This window comes from Fukomys damarensis, unplaced genomic scaffold (genome assembly GCF_012274545.1).
Source record: "Fukomys damarensis isolate Sample0158 unplaced genomic scaffold, DMR_v1.0_HiC HiC_scaffold_24, whole genome shotgun sequence".
NCBI lineage: Eukaryota > Metazoa > Chordata > Mammalia > Rodentia > Bathyergidae > Fukomys > Fukomys damarensis.
Genome location: NW_022900936.1, coordinates 40,826,407 through 40,837,598, shown reverse-complemented (window position 1 = coordinate 40,837,598; position 11,192 = coordinate 40,826,407). Strand labels below are relative to the sequence as shown.

Below are 11,192 nucleotides of genomic sequence, written 5' to 3'. Positions count from 1 at the left end.
GATTCCACCTCACACCAGAAAAAGTGGCTTCTATGATGAAATCAACCAATAACAAATGTTGACAGGGCTTTGGATAAAGAGAAACACTGCTCTACTACTAGTGGGAGTGTAGACCGGTTCAACCACTGTGGAAATCGGTGTGGAGATAGAACTAGGATTGGAAATCCCATGTGACCCTGCTATCCCCCCGCTGGGTATCTTCCCTAAAGAATTAAAAGAATCATACCACGGTGATACATGTGCATCCATGTTCATAGCAGCATGATTTCTAATAGCTAAAACTTGGAATCAGCCCAATTGCCCATCAACAGGAGTCTGGATAAAAAAAATGTGTTTTTTATTAAAATTGTATACTACTCAGCCCTTAAAAAAAAAAAATGAGAAATCAGAGGCATTTATTGCTAAATGGATGCATATTGAGGCAATACTCTTAAGTGATATAAATAGGACACACATGTGTAAATACCTAATAATTTCCCTAATGTGAGAAAATGAAAGTGTAAATAAGGACTAAATTATACAATTATGTGAAATAGGAAAAGGGACAAAGGGGAAGGGGAAATGGAAGGGGTAGCAGAAAGGAAAGAAGGGAATAGGATTAATATGAGAAAATGAAAAATTGGAAACAAAGTCTTTGTAGATAGGGAGGGAGGGAGGGATTAAAGGTAGAGCAGAGGAATGACCAAAAATAAGAAGCAAGATTGCATATGTAAGGTACAAATTTCCAACAATGAATGTCATTATACTGTATACATTACATGTACCAATACAATTAATTTTAAAAAATACAAACTTAAAAATGACTGTTAGCATAATTTTCCCTTTGAAAAGATGTCTGTAAATTTTTCTAGCTTTTATTTTAACTTCAAAAATTTGAGATATTAATATCTCACAAGTGTTTTCTATTTCTAGAATATTCCTGTAAAATTTAGTTATTTTCAGGTGCCAAATTAATTACCTGTTCTAATAGTGAAAACAGTGGGTCAAGGTAAAATCAAACTGTGGCATCTTAGTCTGTTTGTACTCTGGTAATAAAACACCGGAAAGTGGATAGCTTATGAATTCATTCCTCTGGGTTCTGCAGGCTAGGATGTTAAAGATAAAATCACTTGCAGATTCAGTGTTTGGCCGTAACACACACCTCTGCTCAGAGATAGTGATCTTTTAGCTGTGTCTACTGCAGATAGTAAGATCCAGGAATATCTTATGCTCTTTTATCAGGTCACTAATCCCAATTATGAGTGCTGCCTATCCGCCTGGGGCTCTTTTGCTTGATTCAGATGGAAATCACGAATCCACAAACCGCAGCTCTGCTAGCAGTCCTAATGTGACCAGATGAAACCAAGTAATGCTAGGTGCCCACAGCTGACCCAGCCAGCTGCTGGTCACTGCTGCTGCCCACCATCACCATCTAATATCAACTTGTTTTGGACCCTGTAGGTCAACTCTACTGGTTTCTGGTGACTACCGCTGTTTTTTTTTGTTTTTGTTTTTGTTTTGCTACTGCTTTCTGGAATTTCTCAGAGCTAATACCTCTGAATGTTTTTTGTCTGTTTTTATGTGACCATTCTGACAAAATTACTTAGGATAAAAATTCCCAAATAGATTTACAAGACTTTTGAATGCCATGCTGCCTGAGAATAAGTCATGAGCAAGGTTAAGAGAACATCAAAGAGAGACTCTATTTGAATAAGGCCTGTTCTGTATTGCGCAGGAGCTCTGCTGTAAGGGAGGGTACTCTCCTAGGCTTACATACCAGAAGTGGAAGGGGAGTGCTGCTCCTATAGCAGTTGTAAGTCTGTCAGTGAGGGGCAGGGCTGAAACCAGGGAGTCTTCAGGAAGGCTTGCTGTAAGGGTTGGATGTACAAATAATGGGTCTATCTCTCTCTTCCCCATTTTAGCCACTCTAGGGTGCCCCTGTTTTTTTTGGTTTTTTGTTTGTTTGTTCAAAGAAGCAATAGCATCATTGACGTGACAAGAGAGTGGGGTAGGGTCACCACTTTGCCTTCCTGGTTGCACTTGTGTTGGAGTTGGAAAAGGATGCCAGGGAAGGCACTCATGGATAGCCAAGGATGACACAAAAGCCAACTATCCCAGTCCATTAGGGTGCAAGTGGGAGCAAATGGAAGAGAGAGGGGCAGAGGGCTGCTGGCGATGCCACACAACCTCCAACCAGCAGGGGCAAAAAGAGAGAGTCAGGCACTTCTTGCTTCTTGTCTGTATCATTTCAACTCTACCTTTATGACTCAAATCACCTCAAAGGGTAACACATTTTAAATCTCAATATCATTATATTAGGATAGAGTTTCAACAGAGGCATTTTTAAGAACAAATTCATAGCATAGGGCAAAGTTAACAGGCCTAGGCCTGAAAATTACAAGCAGATTGGCCTGAGGAATGGAACTGGAAATTAAAAGGTGTGGGGAAAGGAAAGCAGAACAAAGAGACTGAGAACTCTAAATAAAATCATTCCCAAAGTACCTAACTGTAAACCTATTTGAGGATTTTTATTAAGCAGTCAAGTAACACAGTTTTGAGTTCTGTGAAGCTGATCTTTGTAACATTTGTTTTTCACCCTTCTGTGGGCTCTGGAATCACCAAAATGGTATCAAAATTTTAGAGCTGCTCGATGCTCCTGGGAACACCACATTTAAAAACAGATGAGAGACAGACTGAGTTTTAAATTTTTATTTCTTGTTATTGGGGAAAGAGGAAGTTGTGACTTCAGTTTTCAAAATATCCAGGAAGTATAAGCTTTATTGGTAAACGAGATGAGCTCTTGATGATTTTTTTCTTGTTAGATCTTTGCAAAATCCTCTGAATAAAATGGTAAGATAGTGGGAGAGGTATTGATTGATTTATTATCTGTAATAAAAATGAACTTACTCCTAGCAAAAGATTTGTTAACTTAATATAATATATTTGCTTCCTCAGTGGATGTTTCTGAGCTCCATGGGAAATTTTAAGCTATAAATTTACCACGGTTTAAATATCCTGTTTACATGCCAGAAATTTATAAAACATTATCTATATATATCAAGATAAATATTTCTTATTGACTGATAATATGAAAAATTATACTTATGAATCATTAATATATGATATGTAATGATTTTATATATACTTGTAAGCAACTTACAATTTATATATTTTTAATATTTTTTGTGATCTGTTATTTTCTTCAGGATTATTAAGCATCAGGTAAAATATTGTTTTGACTAGTTTTAATTTAAAAAAATCTACATTTAACATTTTTAAATAGGAACACTGTATCATTCATATCTATATATACACATATGTATGGTATTTATATCCTTGGACATAATATTGATTCAAGTTATTTAAATTTTATTTAAATAATTATAAACATCCATAGCTACATTAACTGCATATGTTAAATTGATGACGTATAAAAAGAACTCCAATACGGTGTCACTGGCTTTGATAATATAGTAAATTGAAAATAAATTTGATGCCACTCTAACAAATAATGCATTTATTTTCAAATATTTTGGTACCAGGGATTGAACACGGGTCCTTGCGCTTGCAAGGCAGGCCACCGAACCACTGAGCTAAATCCCCGACCCTCAAATATTTTGATGTTATTGTCTATTTTTTAATTTCTTAATGAAAAATACATTTGTAAAGGAAAACATGGTCTATTGTACCCTGTAAAGTATGAGTGATGAAAATGTACTTAGAATGTAAGTAATCATATACATAACACTGATGCTTATTACAAGTTACCATGACACTAGTAAAATATCACATATTAATTAAATATGTGTTTTATATTGATTATATTAAACTCTTATTTTATGTATAAAATTTATTTTGTGTAATATATATATATATATATATATATATATAAAATCTATCATGTGACACTAGCAAAATATTTCAATTGCACATGATTTTTAACCTGTTAAAAATTACTGACTTTTCATATTTACTACCAAATTTTTTAAGGAAATACGCTATTAAAGTTACATTTATACTAGTATATTTTCTAACTGTTTCATAATTAGTAATTTTCTAATGTACTTTGTATTAAAATGGTCTTGGAGTACATAATAAATAAAGTGCACCATGATTCCTCAATAGGGAAAATATATGGAAAAATTATTGATATTAAACATAGTATTCTAGTGTAACTAAATTAATGCCTAATAGTCTTATCTTTTCTTTTTTTTTTCTTTTCCTTTTTAAATAAAAGATGATTTATTCGAAGCTGGGGAAGTAGGAAGAGAGAGACCACATATAGCTATTCTGGATGAGTAGGGAAAATTTAAAATTGAATTGCTCACTGAAAGTTCTCCCTTATTCACTATATTTATACTTAAAATTTTAAAGAGTTTCTCCATTGAAATTTGAGCAATTATATATAAGGTTTTAAACTTTTAAATTATAATATATATATATATATGATATTGGAAATTAAATTGTTTGCTTTGAAGTTCAAATTAGATAATTATTTCTCATGAACAATATTTCCAGGATAATATTTTTATGGATAATATTTTCTACTCTACTAAACTCTTTTTAAAATAAGAAAATATTCATTAAATATAGTTATTTACTAAAATTTATAAGCCATGAAGATATTTGCCTAATATCTTCTAGTGATGGAAATTATACTAGGATTTTTGTCATAACTGATTTGATTTATATGAAAATTGTCTCAAAATTATCCTATCACTATCATACTTATTAATTGTGGAGTTTTCTTTTAAGTAAGCAAAAAGAAATAAAATATTAGATACATCTTCTCAACAATAAGTTGTAATATTTACCACACAAGTAATTATAATTATTTTACTGTAGTACCTTATAATCCAAATGTATAATTAAATATATCAATAATTCACTACATAAAGGAGAGACACACAGAACAGCTAAATGAAGAAAACCACAGATCATAATATTTTTACGTTTAAATATGTTCATATCTTTCAATATCACACCTATCATCTCTGCTTTGTATTTAGCTCATTCAACCAAATTTGGGATTTTTCCAAAAGTATATACACCTTTTTAAGAAGAAAAGCTTTTTATTTTACTAGTAGGTTCTTTTCCCTGAGAGGTTTCCATGGTTTTTCTAAAATGTAATAAATTGTAATTTGAAATATTTGTGGTTACCTCTAGCAGTTGAATGGTGAACTCCCACACTTGCCAAGGCATATATGGAAGCCATGTGTCAGGTTATTGGAAATCACAAAACAACAATGGGTTATTTTAAGATAATGTTCCAGCTGGGTTCTGTGGTGCGCTTCTGTAGTTTCAGCACCCTGGGAAGCTGAGATAGGAATATTGCAAGTTCACGCCCACCGTGAGCAATTTAGTGCGGCCCTGGTCATATAATTTATTAATGAATAAATCGACAGATTTGAAATTTTTTTCAGTGCAAAGACCGTGGGTTCAATCCCAGGTACCACACACACTCCAAAAGAAGAGTAACAGTATAGAAAATAAAAGTAAGGAAAGAAAGAAACAAAAGAGAGAAGAAAAGGAAAGAAAAATATTTCTATATAGAACTGAAGGAGCATAACATATTAAAAAAGATATTGTGTCAACACAAATTTCCTGTTAGTAGTTGCGTGTTACTTAATCTGAGTCTCAATGTCAACAAATAGGAAAATGAATTCTAGAAATATTTGTGAAAATTAGAAATAAATTATGTAAAACTTAGTTACATATCGATGCAAAATAAACAGCAGCTACTCATAATAAAGCAGATTGATTATGTACATATTAAAATTTCGCTGAAATATATTAAAATATTGTTATATTATAATATAGTACTTTTATGCTAACATGGAAACAAATGAGACTGTTAACTTTGAAATTTTGTCCGTGAGGAATAAATGAAAATAATCCGGGAATAATACTTTATATTACTGAATTTTATGCCTCTCCTTTGTAAGGGTAATGCAACAAATATAGTGATAAACCTTTAGACTATTACAATGAAGAGTTTTACCCTAACCAAAACTTATTAAAGCTTCAATTTTCTGAGAACAATTTAAGTGATTGTGGTTCTGCTGAACAATTTTAAATCATCAGACATGTGATTATTATATTGATTCATTTCTTTATGTACACCTGTGGTCAGTGAAACCAGCAAAGAGTGTTTTGGTTATTATTTTTTATAAGTAAAAATAGTTTTACTCATTTAGACAATGAGTATAATATATAACTGGATAATATTGCTCATTTCAAGAAAAATATACGGACTTTTTAAAAGCAGGATACTATTACTTAATTTTCTTCTTCAAAACTGCTTTGCCAGAAAAAGACACCTGGCACCAATTGCAACTCATTTTAACATTCTGAAAATACTGTTTGCCTGTTCAAAGTAATTGAAATATCCTCCTATGCAAGGTAAAATTGCAATCACTCTCTAATTTAAGACAATAAGGAAAAAGAGATGCACTATTTTTACTTTTAGTTTTCAGATTTATGTAACTGGTGGCATGGTACATACAAAACTGATATAAAATTACATACAACATTGTTCAAAGGATTAGAGTAGCTAAATATGAATGAAAATGAAGAGATTATTGGAGCTACTTTAGTCTTATTTTTTCAAGCTGCTGATTTAATTTGCATCATTTAATTGGCTGCAAGAAAATTATTCCATATTTTAACTCAGCACATAATTTAAATATGCCAAGGGTTTATACTTTCTTGTAAAATAAATCAGTTTAATATTTAGAATTCAAAATATACTCATTAATTTTAAATTTTTCAATAACATTATTTAGTTATACTTTAATTATATATTTGCATAATTTTCTTTATATTTTAATGAAGAAATGAAATGGATTAAATAGTTTACCATAGATAAAAATCTAGGGAATAATCGACTTACTGATAATTGTATGACTTTTTCTCAAACAAAATGTCTTGAAATTTCCTCTGCATTTAAAATTTGCATATTGCAAGACTACTAATAAGTGTGCTTTTATTTACTTATAACTAATCTAATGAAAAAATAAGTGAGAAAGCATTAATTTAGGGACTAGTTGAATGAATTTAGAATCAGTAATGACCTTACAAAAGAGGTAAAATTTTTAAATATCCCTGATAATAGTAGATATTATTTATATTATGAAAAGTAGTGTTGATTAGAAAAATGACTCTTGGAATGAGAGATATAAACTAATACTTAGTCTGAATCTATCTCTAAATTATTTCAGTTTTTCAGCAAAATGATGACACTGAAAAAAATACTGTTAAATGTCATTTAAAGCTCCACATTTCTGTTGTTTGAGAGTTAGTCAGTAAAAATAAATAAAAGATTATTTGTTATAAAAATTTTCCTTTTTTAGTCCAGGGTTTTGGCTCAGTGGTTCTGCCCTTCAGACTCGCAAGTGCAACGACCCGAGTTTGATCCCCAGTACCAATTTTTTTTCTTTTCTTTCTTTTTTAAGTAATGATAAATTTCATTCATTCTCTCGCTTTCTTTGAGGCTATGATTACATATTTGTAAGATTCCTATTCTGAAATTGGATAATGTTTATTGTGAATAAACAGGACAATATGATGTTTAACTAATCATTAAAGAAATCATATTGATGGTTTAGCTAGTATAAATTTAAAAATATATAGTTTTTGGGCTTACTTGGGCTACTAAGTCCCTTATGCAGTTATTTATTCATAAGAAAATGCAATGTATTTGATTTCTTCATTAAAATTTGCTTGGAATTTATTTAATTATATCCTATGGAGTCACAGATTGCACTAAACAGGTGACAGTTTAGGGCAGATATTATATATTTCAATCATGGTTTCTGATAATGGCTTGGCCATTAAGAGACAATAAATATTATTGTATTATCAATTTAACTTCCTGCCTTTGTTTACGTGTCCATTATTTCCTTTTAAATGCCTTATTAGAGTAAAAAGTAAAAAGCAAACTTATACATAATTAAATCTTTATCAAATTTTTCTGTGTCAATGTCTGAAATGGAGAAGGATTTAATGTCAATTTTATAATATTAATTATAAATGAAGGCACCAGATTGGCTACCAAGCATTTATATTGCAATTATGCTGCATGGATGGAGACATTGTAATTAAACATTTACTGTCAGAAGTTAATCGTGCTTATATGGGAAATATAGAACCTAAAACTTTATTTGCATAATATACTAAATTGAAAGTGGTTTTACTTTCATTGGAGAGATGCACCATTTAATGTCTAGGACAGGCGATTCCTGCAGTATAATAATATCTGTGTGAATAAGACATTTTTAAATTTACTCTTTTAGACAGTCTTTGTGAGGTCATTAAAAGCATTAATGTCCTCAGATACAGACAAAACAACAATACAAACACTAACTAAAAACTGCTAAACAAAGAGAACTGAAACAACTACCTAGGGATGTTTGAGACTGAGATGGTTTAAATAAAATGCAGTTCATACTTTTTTCACACTGAGTCCATTTCATAAGTCACATTTTTTTCATCCAATTTACATTAAAACCATATCTAAGGCTTCAGATAAAAGGGTCGATTTTTTTCATAAAATCTATTTTATAGAACTATGTTTTAGTGATTAATTATCAATGTGTGTTTCCTTTCCACAGACACTTAGACAGACACATCCCTCCCAATAGTAATCATTGGCTTTGGGTACAGAGAAACTATTTAATCAAGTCTGGTGAACACAAACAGAAGCTGAGATGCTGAAATTCCTATTATGTGTGTCATCTTGATTTTCTGGTTGTTATTTGTTTTTAATTGCAAAAGTAATTAGGGTTATCCTGAAAGATTGAAATAATAAGAGTTCGACAAATGAAGTGTATCTTAAATAGTGGATCAAAATGGAACTGAGGACCTTGGAATCAGCTTACAGATAAAGATATTTTATAGGGTAGTGGAGAATTTGGGTTCTGGAGCTATAATGGGACCAATTACCAGCCTAGGCTAAAGCGAATTTGGGAAAAATTGACTAAGGCAACAAGAAAGGCAAACACTAAACAGAAATTATTGAAAAGTTGAATATAAAATATAAAATCGCTCTACTGAAATGAAGAAATACAGTAAGTCTGTGCATGTGTGTGTGTGTGATTACTAACATAAGGTATACTTTTTGTATTCTAAGAAGAAATTTGCACATTTAGGTGTAACAGAAACTTTTGGGAGTATTAAATTTATATTTTATTATATAAAAATGAACTGTGAAATTTTATTCTGTTTACATGAACATTGTACACTTTGAAATATAAGTATCAATAATTTACTTGATAAGGTCATTAGAGTAAAAATACACATTTAATGGTCAGTAATATAAAAAAGGATAGGCTCTTCTGTAAAATGCAAACTAGTTTCATGTAATCAGAATATATGGATGAGTTGTCAATAGTGACAGAGATTTTGCTTTTTTCCAAACTACTCTATCACAACAAAAACAACAAATTATCCATACATATTCTCAGACTCATAGAGTACAATTTTTCCTGAAAGATCTCATACGAGTACATGTAATATATGTTTAATTTGTTTTCATTTATCATTTGAGAATGTTATCAGATTTAATGAAGGAATTTCTTTTTTCCATGTTTTTACACTTATTATTGTTATATATTAAAGCTGCAGATAGAAAAATACTAGATTTTCTTGTTTAAAACATTAAAGGTAAGATTGAATTATACTCATTCTAATATGTTTGCTTATCTTACTAGGGAAATTTAACCATCATTATTGTTTCATTTCATTTCTTAATGACCTCTACTTAGAAATTTTAGTATATATCAAATAGAAAATTTTTAAGTAAAATAGACCTATTTTAGTTCAGTTCAGTTTACTCCATTTTTGTCCCACATTTGACTCCTATATAAACCTTTTCTAGTGTATATTTCTACTTTTTTTCAGAACTCTTTCAAATAAAGCAAAGAAACTGCATGAATAAGCAAGATGGACCAAATTAATATACTCAATGCAGGTGAGAACAATTTTGAGAAATAAGATATTCATTATTTTAGAGAAACTATATGTTATTCTGTTTTTTTGTATTTCTAACCCATACAATTAATGATCTTTATTTTCCTTTTTTAAATTGGTAAACACTGATTAAACTTTTTCAACAAATGCCAATTTAAGTTAGATGATCATAAATTCAAATATTTTTATACTCTAAACAGAAAAGACTCATTGGGTACCATTTAGTAACATGGAGGAAAGCTTTTATGTGACAATGTTTAGAATTTTTTGTTTTTATTTATTTGTTTGTTTATTAATTCTCTGCAGAAAAATTTAATTCTTGGCGTTTCTAGGAGGACTTTACTAAAATCAAGTCCACATTACTCTTTCAAACAATTTATGTCACAAATATTCCAGCTAATTAATCACTAGATAATTAAACAATAGAGTCTAAAAATATTGAGTGAAGTTAGAAATGTCAATCCTTCTTTATTCTTGGGGAGAGGAATAGAGATGAAGGTGAACAACTGTTTCATAATCTATTTCCTAATCTAAATATTTCATAATTGAAATATTTACAATTAAAGAAATACATGTATGTATTATCTAAGAAATAAATGCAATGGAATCTACTAAAAGTCATTTATTCTCAAATTATCAATACATTTTTCCTCATGTCCAAAAATATTCATTTTTGTCATATAGATTGAAATGTTTAACTTATTCCACTTTAAATAATTTTGCCTTAGGAAATGTTTCTATATTTAAAGACATGTGGAAGAATACCACATAAAACATAATCCTTAGGTCAAAATGTAGGCCGTTTTTAATGTCTTGTGTGTGTGCATAAATCGCCAATATGATTAATATTTATCATTTTTCCTTGACTTTAGATGCATTTTAACAGTAATATTCCATTAAAAATAGCATGAAATTATTGTAACACGTACTTCAATCTAAAATATTTTGAAGACAGTAATTTTAGGTATAGTGATTCAAATGCTTGTTTAACTTAATGTACACTTTCATATTTAAAAAAATATAATGAAAATAGGAAGAAAAGGGACAAAGAGGAAGGGGAAATGGGAGGGGTGGTGGGAAGGAAAGAAGGGAATTATAGAAATATGAGAAAAAAATAACGGAAACAAAGTCTTTGCAGATAGGGAGGAAGGTATTGAAGGGAGGCAGGGCAATGGGGAAAAAATAAGAACCAAGATTATGTAAATGTACAAATTTCCAACATTGAATATCATTATATTGTATAC

General features: G+C 30.4%; 1 long non-coding RNA gene across 1 annotated transcript in view; it reads left to right on the top strand.

The window, feature by feature from the left end:
• The first annotated feature begins 9,897 nt into the window (after window positions 1-9,897).
• Window positions 9,898-11,192, top strand: part of LOC104873156 — a 5,378-nt gene continuing 4,083 nt past the window's right edge. The window contains exon 1 of the long non-coding RNA XR_783385.1: window positions 9,898-9,949. This is a non-coding gene — a long non-coding RNA (uncharacterized LOC104873156). The remainder of the gene's footprint in view (window positions 9,950-11,192) is intronic.